Source organism: Helianthus annuus, chromosome 2 (genome assembly GCF_002127325.2).
Source record: "Helianthus annuus cultivar XRQ/B chromosome 2, HanXRQr2.0-SUNRISE, whole genome shotgun sequence".
Taxonomy (NCBI): domain Eukaryota; kingdom Viridiplantae; phylum Streptophyta; class Magnoliopsida; order Asterales; family Asteraceae; genus Helianthus; species Helianthus annuus.
In genome coordinates this window covers 23,261,047-23,275,075 of record NC_035434.2, presented here as the reverse complement: position 1 = coordinate 23,275,075, position 14,029 = coordinate 23,261,047, and the positions used below count along the sequence as shown (strand labels likewise).

Here is a 14,029-nt window from a genome sequence, read left to right as displayed (position 1 = left end):
CTTTCAGTGATGGGCAGTGTTTTGCATATGAGAAGCAGGGGTATATTGGGAATAGTGCATAGTGCTTTGAGTGTTTTGAGGTCTTAGACTAGGGTGAGTAATAATTGGTCCACTGTTTTGACTCCTAAATTCCCTAGCAAAACGGCCAGGCCTATTACACTTATAGCACTTGATTTTTGACTTATCCAACCCCACCTTCAAATTCCCATGCAATCCTGGAAACTTTCTACCAGTCCTTTTATAAAACTTGCTTGTTCTAACACTCAACAAGGCAAGCTGATGCAAAATGTCCATTTCTTCCAGATCAATGGGATCAAAATGTTGGAGGTCATTCAGTTCAAAGAATAAGTTATCAGAGATCTGGTTTTCCCTATTAGCTGTGAAAGCATAATTGGGTGAGTAAGGCTCAGAGTTGAAGGCTCCACCTGCAGCTATGTCAATATAATGATCATAACTTTGGTCCTTACTACCACCAGATGACTCTTCTTGACCCAAAAGTGTTGTGTTACCAAAAGAGTAATTATCGTCCACTTTTCCAGATTCCTGCAATTTTTTTCTGGTTCAGCTCTTTTTCATATGTAAGAAGCCTACCATGAAGTTGGGTCAAACTTAACTCTTTGAACCCCAAAAAATTCTAGTCACAAAGGCTATAGTGTCCCACTTTTATGATAATGATCCAAGAAACCTACTATTTAAAGTGGATTTAGCATATTCAACATTAACCAGTTTTAGCTCACTAATCAGACAGCTAAACATTTCAAACTGTTGGGTTAATGACTCTCCCTTAACATGACAGAGTGTTTCATATTGTTGGTTTAAGACATCTCTGTTGTTTTCAATAACCTCTTCTTTCCCACCAAATTACTCTTTGAGTGCATTACATAGCTCTTTAGCACTATTACAGTGTAACAAGCCAACATATATGTCATTGGGTAGTGTTGTGGCCACTATACTGAATGCCTTAACATCTAACTCAATCTTTTGAAAATCATGCGCAGAGTAATTTTTAAGACTTTTAGGTACTTCGACCTTGGGATCTTCTGCACTTGGCACCACTGGAACATGAGGTCCAAAGATGACAGACTTCCAGCAGCCGGTGTTTTATTGTGCTAACACATGGCCTATCCTACGTAGCCAGATATTGTATTCAGATCTGACAAGCATAGGTGGCTTGTAGAGTGTGCCGGTGTTGTGAGGGTCCTGTGATTGTGAAGACATCTTGGTTGTTTTACAAAAGTTTTTGAATAATCAACTTTGAACGTGATTACACTTTTACACTGTTTTTCAACAAATATGAACAACACAGTATCAATGAAATTGAGCAGATCTTTTATGTCAAATTGATGGTTAAATCGAATTTGACTGACCTATGCTCTGATACCAATTGTTAGGATCTGAGTTTACTTAATTGTGTTGTTTTATAAGAAGTGTAATATGAAGAAGATAAACAAATGAACAATTGCAGCGGAATGAAGTAAAACTTTATAACACAATCAAGGAAAGAACAGTTTTCATCATACAAGCTTTTATAATCAAAAGATTGAATACACAATGTTTTGACTATGCATGCATGAACACTATCTCCCCCTTAGCCTGAGCTCACAATGTTAGTTCATACAAGATGCAAGTGTGTGCGAAAGAGCTAATAGAACAGTACATGCACTGTCTATTTATAGTACAAACCTAAACACTGTGGCATCTTTGCTGACATCACCTAGACAGTGACATCTAACAATCTTAACAACCTCTAAACACTGATGAAATACAAACACTATTACATTAATACAATGATTAAGTAAACTCTGATGAGGCTATCCGCTGATGATGCTCAACCACTGATGAGACTGAGCAGTGTTTTCCATTAATGTTGATAAGGCCTTTGACTTCAGCAGTTGATTGGTCTTCAACAGTCTTTGCATCCAACGGAGCTTTGTATAACAGTCTTTATAAAACAATCAGACTTTAGAGATCATCAGTTGATGAGTGCCACTGCCATTGGAGGGAAATAAGGTTCAAACACTGTTATTGGGATCATCTGTTGTAGAACTAGTTTTGGCTTTGTATCATCTCTTCTTCAAGAAAGGATTACATGAGCCAACATGGATGGTGTGCATATTATGTTTAAGTTGAACCAAGAACAGGGTGGGTGGAGAGTGAGGTGAGTAGTGGGAATAAGATGCAGGATTTGGAATTGTTGAGGAATGTGGTGCCGACTTGGAGTATTGTGTATACGATGACGTGGCCGAATGATATTAAGACTCCTTATAAGAAGATGTTGGAGAATGATGTGGAGTTTGGGTCTCCTGATAAGAGGTCTGGTGGATTCGTGAACTCTGCGTTGGTAAGCTTTTATGTCGAGTTGATATTAAGTAGACGATAATTTATTTCTGAGAACCAAGATGTTATAATTAAGTTACCTATTTATGTTTCTTGATAACATGATTTTGCCTGCAGTTGTTATGTGTGTGTGAGGGTTTAAGGTGGAGTTACAGTGAGGAGAAGTGCAGGGGGTGGTGCGATGGTGTGCCGTGGTTCTGGGATGGTGGAGGTGTGGTGGCGGTCATGCGGTGATGGTGGGACGGAGAAAGAGAGAAATTGCAGGTGTGTGAGAATTTGTGTGTGACTATGTGTGTTAATATTATATATAATTTATTTTTATATTATAATATTAAAAGTTTATGCACTAAAAACTTGTTCCTTATACTCTTATGCATTAAAGAGTTGTACCTTATGTGTAATTTACCCTAAAAACCCTTAAATAAAAAAGCCCAACAATTAAAACTCAATACAAATTTAATCCCAAATAAATATATGATTAGTGAGGGCCGAGGGTGTGAAAAAAAATAGCTACATATGAGGCCAATTGTTGAGTTTATGTTATAGGGACCCTTTTTATACTCGGCCCGGGCCCAAAACGTTTCGAGGATACTTGGGGACGGCCCTGCATTTATGAATGCATTAAAGCAGTTTAATTGATGATACGTGAGTGATAGGTGGCACAGACTACAAGTCGATTGCGTCGAAGATGAATTTAAGCATACGTTTGATGGAGAAAAGCGGTATACGAACATTATCATAGACATTAGATGGAATAAAGTGGTATACGCAAAATAAAGTGGATACTCAACCAAAATGTCAAGTGTGTGGAAAAACGTGTATTACCCGACACGCTATCCGGCCCACCCGCAGCGATGATTGTGGAGGCGTCCCCCAATAGAGATAATCAACCAAAATGTCAAGTAACTGTAGCTATATGGGTAGTAACTTCTGACATTAGACATGGTATATAATTTCTCTTAAATAATTGCAACATAGAGAAAGGGACAATACAGAAGTGTAACTGTGTGTGGTATGTCAGAAGACTGTATACTTTGTGGGTGAACTCACTGTTGATAACAAAGTATATCACATTGCATGTTTCAATGCCACCATTGCAAGGGTACCCCTCAAGGTTTCATATATATTTTTTTGTTTTCTAAATCAAAAGTACACATTTATTTGATGATAAACACATGATCCTGACCCATATATATGCGTAGTTATTATGTTTTCTTGATTTGGGTATTGAACTAGTGAAGTCTTTTTTAATATTTACTATCTTGGTTTTGCCTACTTGTTGACTGAGTAGTCAAGATGATGTTTTGAATCCACCAGATGTAAATATCTCTTTCAATTTTTATTTATTTTATTATTATTATTATTATTATTATTATTATTATTATTATTTTGTGGGTGATGGACTTTTTGATGTTACATGAGATTATATATTCGCACACGCCATTTGTCTTTTTGCACACGCCATTTGTCTTTTTGCACATCCAAAGCGTCGCGCTATGGCCAAAGCGCCCCGCTTTGGCCATAGCGCGGCGCTTTGGATGTTTTTTTTTTTTTTTTTTTGTAACAGGTGGGATGTGGGTTGATGTGGGTTAGTTTGGTAGGGATTTTTGGTTAGATTAGTTTGGTAGGGATTTTTGGAGGAAAAATTTTTATTTGAGTTTTATTACATATAATTCATAGTTGTTTTATAATTACGTCATTATTTTTATAGAACGTATATAATATAAGTTCTTAACGTTGTTTATTTTGTTAAATTAAACGAACACGTTAAATAAAATGTACAGAAAGCCATAAGAATTAAACGTAAACAATCCAAAACTAACGTGATGTAAATAGAAGATTAACTACAATATATATATATATATATATATATATATATACGTATATCAGATTGTACATACAATACAAAACAAAAAGGTACAACTGAGTACATAATACATAACAAAACACTAAACAACAAACTAAAGTACTAATCCTCGTGCGGTGGGGACGGTGGGAGGGGAAGTGGAGGCAAACCAGCGAGCTCTCGTAAATCAACGAGCGTCTCGACGATCCAGTCAATGCGTGCGCCCTGACGTCTGAGGCGCCGATCGAAGTCCCGAGCCACCTCACGCGCTGCCGGAGGCAGGTCAGCGTAAACGTGCTGCGGGTACTGTGGCGGCTCAAGAGCTGGCTGAACTGGTGGTACCGGGATCTCCTCGACCTGCTCCTCCTGAGCCGGATCCTCGAATACAGGCTGAGGCTGAGGCTGAGCCTGAGGCTCGTCCTGAGGCTGATCGAGGCCCAGAGCCTGTAGCTGAGCCTGCCGAGCGGCCTTCTGAACATGAGGAGGGGCAAACACTCCAGGCCTCACCTCAATAACAACCGGGATGACCTCCGGCAACACCTCCGGCTGCCAAATCAGCCCGTCACGACCCTTGAACCTCAGACCAACATTAAAGGTACGGGTGATCTGCATGCTAGATACTGACGCGCGGCCCAACCTAGTCGACGGGATCGGCGCGGACAGCTCCGGATCACTCTCGGGCACGAGCCCTAGCGAGCGTACAATGGCGGTGATGTATGAGCCACCGTGCAGCTTCCCGCGGAGCTGCCGGTGGTATGCTGTGGAAAAGTAATCTGCCAGACAGCCTGCTAGATCGCAGGTCTGGCCGCGAAGTAGGTAGTATAGAAAGAAAAGGTCACTGAGGTTGACCTTCTCCCTGCTGGTACCCTGCGGCACGATAGATGACCCGATAATATGGTGCAGGTATCGGTACAAGGGGTCTCTAATAGTGGTGGCCTTTTGCCAGGATTTCCCAAAGGGAACCCTGGAAATGGCCCTCCAGAAACTAATAAGCGTCTGCCTGTCCATCTGCCAAACCCCCTGCGTATATAAATCAGTATCAAGCTCGGGCTCTGTGTACAAACCTGTATGGACAGCAAACTCCCGCACACTCATCACAAACTGCTGCCCGGTGAGACGCAATGTAACCTCGTGGACTAGAAAATCCGGGTCCTCCTCTCCCTCCTCTCCCACCTCTCCCTCAGCCTCCATATGCTCAATCTTGTTATCGAAATCCATCCCTGCACGTTTAAAAGATAATAAATAAATAATATTATTAAACAATTTAAATAAAAGATAATAAACAAATAATATTATTAAACAATTTAAATAAATAAATAATATTATTAAACAATTTAAATAAAATATAATAAACAAATAATATTAAATATAAAATAATAAACAAATAATATTATTAAACAATTTAAATAAAAGATAATAAACAAATATTATTAAATATAAAATAATAAACAAATAATATTATTAAACAATTTAAATAAAAGATAATAAACAAATAATATTAAATATAAAATAATAAACAAATAATATTATTAAACAATTTAAATAAAAGATAATAAACAAATATTATTAAATATAAAATAATAAACAAATAATATTATTAAACAATTTAAATAAAAGATAATAAACAAATAATATTAAATATAAAATAATAAACAAATAATATTATTAAACAATTTAAATAATAAACAAATGATATTAAACAAATAATAAATAAATAAACATGAACCAAAGCGCCCCGCTTTGGCCTCGGCGCGGCGCTTTGGTTCTTCATTTTGAAGAACAGAACCCAGCCGGATCTGTACAAACCCGCCCCAATCAAAACAAATTTCAACATGTACATTTAACCAAAACGATTAAGGGTGTTCGATCTTACCTTTTTAGCGGTTGAAGGCTTGTAAACGAAGATCTCCGGCTCAAGTGTGTGTAATCGCACCTTTGTGTGTGTTTTTGTGTTTGTGGTTGAAATGGGGGAGAAGCTGCCCCGCTTCAGCTTAAACGATGGACCTAAGCGCCCCGCTATGGCCATAGTGCGGCGCTTTGAGGTCCAAAGCGCCTCGCTTAGGTCAAAGCGCGGCGCTTAGGGCCATTTTTTATTTTTTTAAAATTGTTTTTAATTCACAAACGCGTCGATAATAGTCTAAATTTTACGCTTTTTCCATTATACATCATTTTTTAATATATATGGACTATACTGCAAGTTCCGGATCAAATCGGTTACGTGTGATGTCCTATTCCATTATATCGTATCATTTTGGTTTGAAAGCACAAGTACTCCTATGAGTAGTGTTATGTGTATCAGCCGCCTACCGTACATGAACATGACGTTTTTTTTTCATTATTTGTAGTATTATGATGTATATTGTCATTTTGGGTCGTACAAGTGCGTATTGAATCTGATTGGGTCGTGTCGGTGACATTCGGTTTTTAACGTGATGTAACGCATATATTGAACAAACACAAACGTGATTATTATTAAACACATTTAACATACATCGTGAACATATGGGGTTACATTAAGGTCAGGGGGACGATACGTAAGCATTTCGTACGCGTTGATCTGATCCCTGTATAATGTATGCCAGGCTGCTGCGTGCTCTGTTCTGTTCGCTGTCTAGAGTAGGTTTGGGGGAGGCATTGGATAACAACCTCCAAGCTCTACATGTATGAAATGCCCATGGTCGACGAACATAGCCGCAACCACCAGGTTAGGTTGCTCAGCTTCGTTTGGCCCGCCCAGCAGAGGGAAAATTGTATCGCTCCCACGAATGTCGAAGGTATGAACAATCACACCGTATCGTTGGGCAATAAGAAACCCCGTCTCAGGCATCGTCATGTAATTTTCGATATCTGCTCGTCCCACCCCCTTGAAATCGATCCGTCTAACCAGTGCATCATAATGTCCTATGTTTTCCGGATCGAAAACCTGCCTCCAAAGCGATTCGTTCATACGTAACTCCATTATAAGTTGTTTCCGGATCATCAAATATGAATTTTGTTTCACTCCTAACCCAACAGCCACCGATCGAAACCCACAATGACCATCTGGTTTCACGTCCTTTATTCTAACGATGTATGGATGGATCACTTTGGGAATCTGAGATGCGTAGTTGCGGATCGCTATATCTGTCTTAGGACCGAGCTTGATCATCGGGAAATCAGGGTGTAGGTTGAGCGGTTTGGTATTCTTTTGTCTTCCAGAATCTTCGGGTGATATGTACGAGCTGTGACGGGGAAGATCGTCTGAGGCCTCGACCCAAGTTTCTTCTGACGGAATGTATGAGCTTTTTCTAGCGGTTTCAACCTTTATTTCTTCCTGCGTTTTCAATGTTGGGCGACCACGAGTTTTCTTCAGAACAGCAGGAGGTTTTTTGTTATTGTTCCCTGGATTGAGGATTTGCTGAAACTTTTCAAAGAAGCTCCTTTTCACTTGAGGGGGTGTTGGATCGATCTGTTGTTTCAATTTTTCAAATTCCGCGTCTACATCGATATCCTCTATGTTATTCCTTGCAGGCTTGAAGTCAAGCTTCTTCCAGAACACGTCTATGTGTGTGATCCGGAGTTGCTGACCTGTGGATGAAAACAAATTAGGTGGCAAAATCATAACGAGAAAGGTCAAAGATATTAATTACCGTTATTTTCCAACTTTTCCAAACGACAGGCACATGGCAAACCACAGCTGGTAAAAAGTTGGCAACCATAGCTTGCACCGTAGGCTCTCAACCCGTCTTCCTTACGTTTTAGTTCCATACTCAAAAGCTCAATCGCATATATTGAAACCTTTCAGAGAATATATGCAAGCATGGGCTGATTCTTGTGGTGCGTCATCACTTTTCGGAGGCTTGTTTCAAAGCTACTTCTAATCTCGGCGTATTGTCTATCAACAACATGATCAACATACAGTACAAGTTTATCCAGTGTGTTGCGATGACTTGGAAAGTGACTTTTTAGTGTTGCATGCATGCCCTCAACCCTGTTGGTCGTAGTTTGGTGAAAGTTGATAGTTTTGTTAATCCAGCAAGATACAAACTTTTCACGGTACGGATCCAACCAGGATTTCTTCAAATAATCAAAAACCTCTAAAATTAAAAAACGTAAATAATCAGTTTTTGTTATTATATAAAATTTAAACATAATTATGTAAGAAATACCCACGTTCACGGTCATCTTCTTTCAGCTGTGCTTCAAGGTTTTCCAAGTTATACCTGTGTATTTCCTCGGTCGTAGACTCGCACAATGTCCAAAATGTACGTACGAATTCTTTCCACTCCTTGTCAGAGAATTTCTTCTTGCTGTTCTTATTAATATTTTGTTGAATATGGAACCGACAAAGATACTTATGCGCTTTTGGAAAAACTTGTTCACACGCGTTCATTAGCGCAAAATCTCTGTCTGTTAAAATCACGCGCGGTTCCATACATCCTACCAGCATAGACTTGATCCTCTGCAACACCCATAGGTAGTTCTCTGACTTCTCAGCGGAAATTACCGCACAAGCAGCCGTAAACGATTTGTTTGTCGACGTCATGCCTACGACCTGAACAAATGGCAGGTTGTACATGTTCGTTTTGTAGGTGGCGTCAATCATTAGCACATGCGGGAAGGCACACCACATAGTGAATGATTTTTTGTGAACAAAGAAGACATCTTCAACTTCGTTCGATATCTCATTCGTGCGCATGTAATAAGTGTAATCTTTTTCGAGAAGAATGTTTTCAAGTTTTTGCATCGAAGACTTACCGACATTTTTTTCGGCGTTGATCTTCTGAACAGCGTTGTGTATATCTTTCGGAATAAGCTTTCTAGCCGGATTGTTTTTTGTCAGCGTTCGCCAGATACTTTGGTTGGGAATATCTTGGTCTGCCAGCTCCTTAACCAGTTTTTTATCCTTCGAAGAAAGCCTTCTCGCATACGCGTGACCCTCTAAGTTTTCAATAGGAGTGTGGTTATGCTTCGCCTTCGTCACCTCGATCCTCCAAACACTTCCGAATGATTCCGAAAACCCGATCATCTCGAACAGGCAGCCTATTTTCTTGCTACCCGTTTTCCTCTGTGTAGCTATACTCTTATGCTCCCCACCAAAAGTACATTGAAACCAAATGTTGTAATTCTCTCCTCTTTTATTCGACCTCTTAATCACAATGAGGTAACCATTGTCTTTTGCCGTGTCTTGTACCCAACGCACCAACTCTTTACGTGACGAAAAGGTCTGCGTTGTATCAAACGAAAATGTAACCGGGTAACAGCCTTCCTCGTCAACAGACACATCCTCCGGCTCACCATTGTCACCGAGGTTCGAATAGACTTGATGTTCAAAGCTCTGTTCACAACCGTAACTGTGGTTTGGATAACACTCCTGATGTATAAAGCTTTGCTCGCCACCGTAACCGAAATTCGAATAACCTTGTAAGCTCTGTTGACAACCGTAACTGTCGTTTGGATAACACTCCTGCTGTACAAAGATGTACTCGCCACTGTAACCGAAATTCGAATAACCTTGTTGTGCGTAAGGGTCCTCCACAGGGGTATTCAAATCCAGCTTCACCGTGTTATCACGATAACGAATGCCAGATACAACCTCTGCCTCCCTCAAGTTGGACGAGACCGGTTTCTCATACGAGTCAGAAATAGCGGTCCCCTCGTAAGAATCAGGAACAACTGACTCGTTAGAATATTGACCGAAAAGATAGTTGCTTAACCACGAAATCGTTTTTTCAAGACATGTCACTAATAGAGCAAAGAAAATCGACAAACAACAAAATCACCGAATGCTGAATGTTGTGTCTGAGCAGGTTTTAAAGTGAAAATTTGGGGTCGAAGCGCCGCGCTTTGGCCATAGCGCGGCGCTTAGGGTTCACGAGACACCTGCAACCTCGTATCACCTTTATGTCTCTGCAACTTATGTCAGTCAAACCATCAAATCACCTTTTGTCAACCTAAGCGCCCTGCTATGGCCATAGCACGGCGCTTAGGGGTGTGAAAATAATTTTCTGCGTGGGCATAGCATGAGCCTTATATATTTTGATAATTTAGTTGTTGAATTAGGTGATTGGCTTAGATATGCATGGGACTATGGGTGGATCCATGTGGGTGGATGTTGGTTTTCTTGGATCTTGTAATCAAGTGAACTGTTTCTGTGGTCCATATGACTCATATCCCACGGTACAAGCAAGGAGCACAGACCTGCTGGTCTGACAATATAGTATTCAAAATATATATAATTGTTATTATTGAGGAGATAAAACTATGTTAGTAATACTAATAAGAAATTTAGGATCTTTCAGTGACTCATAAGCCATTTTGACCCATGAGCTTTCAATGAGAGGTGGTGTTCTATTAATTGCTCTAAGAGTCACCCTCCTTTTTGACTCTATGTAGCCTAGTAATGGAAAAAGTCTTGTGGTTTACAATGTCTTGGTAAATGGTTTATAGAGATCAAAACAATGATATAACAATGTGAACAAAATCTTGGCCGGTTCCTCGACTCAACCGATCGATTCAATCTCAAAAACTGATCGGCTGAAAAATGGAGGAAGCAAGCATCAACACTAGTTTTGCTTTGGTTTTGTCTGGTTCGCTCAAAACCGACAGCTTCACTTGTGCTCATAACCAAACTTATGTGACACACGCAAGATCATACATCATGTCCACACGTGAGATTTTGGAACACGAAATGTCGCACTTCAAATATAATCAACACGGTTTAATGGCACTGACTGTGAATGAGAGGAGAACTCCATAGTTAAGTCTCTTTAGATGAGAGCAATATCACCATAGGTGGACCTTGTTTGAACTTCCCACTCGAGTAACAAAAATCAAATCCATGAGCTCTTCTGTACAAAACTGACAATGTTGATTAGTATGAGGAGTTGATGTAGCAAAGCCGATATTTCCAGTTTAGCCGGTCAAAGCGCCCTCAAAACAATGCATTAAAGTTAGTGTTGTGTACAAAAATTTTCTAAGTTTCCAATCTGATATATAAAAAAATTATAAATAGGGTTTTCTTAAATAAGTTACTAGAATGGAACGTATACGAATATTGATTACTATTATTACTATTACGTGCTAATTTTCTTTAAGTTAACTTAAATTCAACAATTATAGACTTATATTACTTTAAGAATTTTTTTCATCACATACATCTCACATTTTAGTTTAAACTTGAAAAAAAATAATTTTAATTAGTAACCAAGTTTCATCTCTTCCATTCAAGTCATAAAAATTTACAAAATTCCCAACAAATTTGAGGGATTTTTGCATGCTATAAAATAGGTATATTGAATTTAAATAACTCCAACTTTTTGAGAGCACTCTCAATTTTTGATTTGTACCACAACACTTTCAACTTTTAACTTATTTTCCTGTGGCACTTCCAAATTAACTGGGTTAAGTGCCAGAGGAAAATAAACTGAAAGTTAGGAGTGTTGTGGTACAAATCGAAAGTTTGGATTGTTAGCTGTCAATTGGTGAAAGTTAGGGTTTTTAAATCCAATATCCAAAAAAAATGTAGGTTACTTTTATGAACAATGATAAAACTCGGTTACTGAAATATTCCAATCCTGAAATCAGATTGAGCATTTAATAAGTAGAGTTAAGTTCTGGTACAAATTAGTTTTAACATATAAATTGGTTTAACGTGAGAAGTGAAGGAGGGAACTTCTTCTTTTTTGAAATTTTTGTCTCATCTTATTAAACACGTATTTTAATGTCAGAAGGAGGGAACTTTTTTTTGAAACTTTTGTCTCATCTTATTAAGCACGCATTTTAGTCTAAGAATCTAAAAATAAATAAAAAATCATGGTTTTACACTATTAGAGTAATTATGTAATTTTTGTAGAGTAATTAGTAATTATGTAATTTTTGAAGAGTAATTTTATAATTACTCTATTACTCTACAAAAGTTATATAATTACTCTACTAGTGTAAAATCACATTTTTTTACATTTTGCCATTAAACATCATACTTAAGATGGTAAAAGAAATTAAAAAAAAAAAAAATCTCTTCTTCACTTCTCACGATAAGCCAAATTTATTTATTAAGACTTATTTGTATTTAATCCTTAAACTTAACAACTAACACCCCTAAACTATTAAGTTTGATAAAAAGATTTTAGTAACTTCAACCTTAAAAAAACTTACACTAATTAAGTTGTCAATCATAAAAATAGCTAATAAAAATCTATATGCAACACTTGCCCTCGGGAAAAATCTCTAAATGTTTGTGAACTTTTTTTTACTCCCAAGTCATTTACATATCAACATCATACTCGTCACCATGTATAGTTGATAAGAAATCAAGAAACAAATTATGTAATGTATCTTGGCATTGCCCATAACCTAGTTTTAAGTGAAACAACTGTTTTATCAATAATTTATCATATATGATTTCTTGTATGTTTAAAAGAAACTTATAATACATAATTTTTAACTACCATCTAATCTACTCATAATTTTATACAAAATTATTTACTACGGTACTTGAAGCCTCAGACCTATTAAGAACGGCAACACTTTACTCAACTGGATAGTGTTAGGTAAGTGAAAAATAATATATCATTTATTTCATCAGATTTATCAATATTATGATCAGTGGCGGATTCAGGAATTTTTTCCACTGGGTTCACTTTTGTAGATACTCCAATTTCATATGACTGGACATAAAAAATTTCGGATCGGTTCGACAATTCGAGTTTTCATCTTTTGAAAATGTTGCATTACACTCTCTACGGAAACGTCGCCTAAATACCAAATTCAAGTTTCAGTGTGTTACAATTTAACATCACTAATAAAAACATCAACAAAATTTGAAACAATTCAAGTTGATTATAACAATTTAAAACATCAAAACAAATTGTTTAGGGCAGACTTGACAACTAAGCCGTTTACAGCAAACGAAGTTTGTAAGAGAATCATCAGCATAAAAGGCTTGGTACAGACATATACCCTCTTAAACCACTCTTTAGACATGGTGGTTTTCAGGTTATTTTATTTTTGATATTGTAATGGTTTTTAGTGGTATTTATACACAAAGTCTTTCTCTGAATGTTTAAAAAGTATGTCTTTCAGCATGTCATTATATCAAAAGAACTAGTCCTCTATTTCAGTATGTGTAAATGTTGTCTTAATTTGGGATAAATGTTTTATATTGGATGAAATTATGTGATGAAATATGTTGATAACAATTGTTGATTTTAGATTTGGCCTATATTTTGATGTCAATATTTGATCAAACTATATGAAATTTGACTCCCAAAGTACAATAAAACATCAAAAATTCAAAACAAATTAAAAGTTAACACACCTGTGAGGAGGACGGCTGGAGGAGGTCGGCCGGAGGAGGAGGGTGAGGTCTGAGGTGAGGGTGGAGGCGCTTGTTCATTTGTTGGATACCTGAGTCTGCTGTTGTTCTGCGCTTTGTTTTGATGTAACCCTAAATGGGTTGTCCATTAAAGAAAAAAATAAAAATAGAAATTAGAAAAAAAAACCGAACAAAAAATTACTAATACGGGATTCGAACCCGGGTGCCAAGGGAAGAAGAACACGGATTAACCAGTGGACTACCAAATCTTTTTGTTTATGGGTTCACTATATATTTTACTTATGGGTTCCTTTTCAGTTTGTTATATATATTTGCATTAAAAATTAAAAACCGAATGGGTTCCTGGGAACCCGATGGTTGTTCATAAGTCCGCCCCTGATTATGATAATATATATAAAATATTTACTTCGATTGTAAATTTTTTTTGAAAAAATAAACTTCATTAAAACACACATCCGACCCAAACAGGCAAAAAGTCAAATAAACACAAACACCCCGACCCAAACGGACAAAGGGCACTTCGATTGTAA

The 14,029-nt window shown here is 37.6% G+C and overlaps 1 long non-coding RNA gene across 1 annotated transcript; it reads right to left on the bottom strand.

Moving 5' to 3' along the window:
* Positions 1 to 10,385: 10,385 nt before the first annotated feature.
* Positions 10,386 to 13,581, bottom strand: LOC110912481. Its single transcript, XR_002577943.2, has 2 exons — positions 13,482 to 13,581; positions 10,386 to 11,013 (listed from the first exon to the last, which is right to left on the bottom strand). It is a non-coding gene; the product is annotated as an uncharacterized LOC110912481 (long non-coding RNA).
* Between the last annotated feature and the right edge of the window lie 448 nt (positions 13,582 to 14,029).